Source organism: Octodon degus, unplaced genomic scaffold (assembly GCF_000260255.1).
Source record: "Octodon degus isolate 3935 unplaced genomic scaffold, OctDeg1.0 scaffold00307, whole genome shotgun sequence".
Lineage (NCBI taxonomy): Eukaryota > Metazoa > Chordata > Mammalia > Rodentia > Octodontidae > Octodon > Octodon degus.
Window position 1 is genome coordinate 251,940 of NW_004524883.1, and position 4,274 is coordinate 256,213.

At 41.4% G+C, this 4,274-nt stretch overlaps 1 non-coding gene and 1 pseudogene across 1 annotated transcript; both read left to right on the forward strand.

The window, feature by feature from the left end:
* Positions 1-768: 768 nt before the first annotated feature.
* On the forward strand, positions 769-2,238 carry LOC101593313 (annotated as a pseudogene).
* Positions 2,239-3,032: 794 nt separating this feature from the next.
* Positions 3,033-3,161, forward strand: LOC111814399. Its single transcript, XR_002819403.1, has one exon. It is a non-coding gene; the product is annotated as a small nucleolar RNA SNORA65 (small nucleolar RNA).
* The last annotated feature ends 1,113 nt before the right edge of the window (positions 3,162-4,274 follow it).

Below are 4,274 nucleotides of genomic sequence, written 5' to 3' on the forward strand. Positions count from 1 at the left end.
AAATTTTATTTATCTCTGTGTGTGTGTGTGTGTGTGTGTGTGTGTGTGACCAGCTCAGCCCACCAGGGGGTTGGGCTGGCTGGCATGTGGTGCTGGGGGATTGAACCGTGGTCCCTGTGCTTTGCTAAGCTTGTTCTAAGTAGGTGCTTTACACCACTGAGCCATCTCATTTCTATATATGAATAGTGAACAACGTTGAAATTGAAGAAAACATACAAATAAGTGGAAAGGTATTGCATGTTCACTGTCAGAAATATTACTATTGCTAAAATATCTATACAAACCAAAGCAATGGATAATTTCAATTCAATGCTTATCAAAATTTCAACTAGTATTTTCAAACCTAGAATTTGAATGTAACCACAAAAGAACTCAAATGTTCAGACACATCTTTGTTCAGACACAAAAAGAGAAATCAATCACACTTCTTGATTTCAAAGAACAATGAAAAGTGATAGTAATTAAAACAGTATATGTTAGCAAAAAAAAAGATGCATAGGTGAATGGAATAGAATCTAAACACTAAAATAAACTAACATATACATATTCAAATAATAGTTGAGAGGGTCACCAAGAACACACAATAGGAAAAGACTGGTCTTCTTGATGAATGGTTTGTGAAAAACTAGACATCCACATGTAAAAGAGTGAAGTTTGGCACACGGTTCCTGGACCCACCGCTGTGAACTTTTGGTACCCGCTCCCCAGCCAGCGAGCCCTGCAGTACTACCTGCTCTCACTTCACAGCTTTCTCTTTGTCTCATAACCATGTTCACCAACAAGAAGGTTAATGCTAATTCACCAGCAGCCCAACTGAACAGATTCAAGAACAAGGGAAAAGACAGCACAGAAATGAGGCGTCGGTGAATAGCCGTTAATGCAGAGCTGAGGAAAGCTAAGAAGGATGACCAGATGCTGAAAAGGAGAAATGTAAGCTTGTTTCCTGATGATGCTATTTCACCATTGCAGGAAAACCACAACAACCAGGGCACTGTGAACTGGACTGTAGATGACATTGTCAAAGGCAGAACCAGCAATAATCTGGAAAGCCAGCTGCAAGCTACTCAAGCTGCTAGGAAACTGCTTTCTCAGGAAAAACAACCTCCCACAGACCACATAATCTGGGCTGGTTTGATTCCAAGGTTCGTGTAGAACTTCCTGGGTAGAACTGACTGTAGTCCCATCCAGTTTAAGTCTTCCTGGGCTCATTAACATTGCTTCTGGGTCATCAGCACAGACTAAGGCCATGGTGGATGGACGGGCCATCCTGGCTCGCATTTCCCTCTTGGCATCTCCCCATGCTCACGTCAGTGAGCAGGTTGTCTGGGCACTGGAAAACATTGCAGGTGATGGTTTAGTTTTCCAAGCCATTAAATAGGGTGCAATTGTCCCACTCTTCTTGCAGTCCCTCATATGTCATCTTTAGCAACTTTACGCGGACCCTTTCCAATCTTTGCTGCAACAAGAATCCTGTGCCCCCACTGGATGCTGTTGAGCAATTTCTCCCTACTTTTGGTTGGTCTGTTGCATCACAGTGATCTTGGGTATTAGCGGACACCTGCTGGGCTATTTCTTACCTCACCGATGGTCCAAATGAACCCATTTTATGACTAGAAATAGTCATAAAAATGGGAGTTGGGCCCCATCTGGTGAAGCTTTTGGCATCAGACAAATTGCCCATTATGACTCCTGCACTGAGGCCATAGAGAGTCTGTTCATCACTAGAACAAATGAATAGACTCAGGCTGTGATAGATGCAGGAGCACTTGCATCTTTTCCAGCCTGCTCACTTAGCCCCAGACAAACATGCAGAAGGAAGCTACATGGACAATGTCAAACATCACAGCCGGCAGACAGCAAGTTGTGAATCACAGATTAGTTCCATTCCTCATCAGTGTTCTCTCTAAGGTGGACTTTAAGATAGAAAAGAAAGCTGTGTTGGCTGTGACCAACTGTACAAGCGGTGGGTCAGTGGAACAGACTGTATACCTTGTTCATTGTGGCATAATAGAACCATTGATGAACCTCTTAACTGTGAAAGATATGAAAATTATTCTTGTTATTCTGGATGCTATTACAAATATCTTTAAGGCTGCTGAGAAACTAGATGAAACTGAGAAGCTTAGTATAATAATTGAAGAATGGGGAGGCTTGGACAAGATTGAAGCTGTGCAGAACCAAGCAGGACCATGTAGAGTTGACTCAGCCCAGGTGCCTCCTATCTCTCATGTAGATTAAAGGCTAAACTACAGCATTTTTCCTTAGGATAACAACCTAATTGAGAGCTGCCATCCATACAAGACCAGTCCTTTTTCATCAGTATTAAGTTCCAAGGAAACTTTAACTTAATTTCTTTGTACATTGGTCATCAATATCAGTATTATAATCTTACCAGTAATTCCAGTCTTACACATTTCTGCAGTAGATACAACCTAAGAAAATAAGAATCAAAAGATCCAGACACATTGCTAGAGTTCCACTCAATCACTAGCCATTGGTCCAGTCTATCATCACTTCACATGACCAAACAGCCCCCTAGAGCAATGCCACTCAAGTTTGCAGGCTTCCATCCACCTTGTCAGGTTTTATAAGCAGGAGTGGTCTTGGCAACATATGGCCTGACTCTTCCAGGCACTATGATTAAGCTGAAAGATAAGATCATCTTTTGCTCTAAGGCTCTGTCAAGGCACACAAATGTAATGCCGGATTGCCCTCATTTTATAATTAATTTATTCATTCATTTAATTTGAGTTCCATGCTTATCGTTGTACCCGAGCTTTTCTAGGAAGAGACATAAGATTTAGTTCCTATCCTGCTCCAGACTGTGAACAGCTAGACTGATCTAGCAAATGACTCCCTGTCAACTTGCTTTAATCCATGTGAGGAGGGTTTTCACAGGCATACAAATAGAAGGTTATCATTGTCACTAGGGAATAGACTTGCATCCACTGTCAATCCCATGTTTACTAGATGAGGCAAAGCACAAGCTGTCCTATCACATCCTCTCCTTAAGAAAGCAATCTAAACAGCCACCCACCACTGCACATGACCAGTTCTCTATTGGCTGGTTCAATCCAGTGGTGAGCTGCTAGTAACCCCAGCTTAGGAAACAGGGTTGTTCTTCATGTGGGCAACTCTGTGCCAAAAGCATGGGAACAGCCCAGAGCTGGGCAAAGACCATGCTGTGTCATCTTTTGACTGTGGATTGTGACAAGATCTTTACTGTCTTTTCTATAGAAAAAAAAAGCAATCTAAAAATGTAAAGATATTTGCAAGCACTTGCCTGGCAAGTGCAAGGTCCTGAGGTCAATCCTCGGTACTGAAAAAAAAAATTTTTTTTGCAATTTCTTACAGCTCAACTCTTTCTCAAGAACCTCTAGTTACAGCCCTGTTCTGGGGATTGCTGCATCAAGTAGGAAAAGTGAAGGCTGAGGAAATGTGGAGAAAAAAATGCTGAGGTGATGTGTGGAAGAATTATAATCAGCTTTCAACCATAGGAAGGCCCCTCTCCTGGAGAATCTGTGCCATAACCATCTGAGGTTTCAGTTTTCTTTATTGTCAGACAGAACAGATACTGTTGGTATTGTATACAATAAAAAAATGTCTAGAGTTGATGCTATCCTTTGTTGCAGTACCCAATTTCACTCATTCATGTGTACTTTTTTATGTATTTGGTATAGGGCCTACAGGGTCTTCAGGGTCTCACTACATAGATCAGACGTGTAATGATCCTCCTGTTTTCAGCCTCCCAAGTGTTGAGATTAGAGGCATGCACCACCATGCCCAGTCTTCATGAATACTTTAAATAACACAGAATAGGAGTCAGAAGAACCCAACCCAAGGTTTTTATCATTTTGATGCTCCTATTATGCTAGAGAAAACAGCATGCAACTCGGGGCATCAAAGCGATGGCTTACCTTCTTCAATCAAATTATTTCCATTTTCAAACCTTCATATGGTGGTCTTCCAAATATATTGCTATTCATCCACCTTGGAACTGCCATCCATAAAGCAACCACTTATAGTTGGTTAATACAGTTCTATTAAATAAGGTGTGTGCCAGGAACAGTAGGATCCTTGGGTGGCTCCTATATCATTCCTAAAAGAGACATTGCCTGCTTGTGGATTCAATGAGTTTCCCTTTGTATTCATGAGTAACTTGTTCCCCTATAAATATTTACCCTGTCTAAGACATTATTGTTTTTCCAGGTTTCAGAAGTTTTTTATGTCCTTCAGTTATAGGAGCAATCTACATTGATATCCACTCACTATGT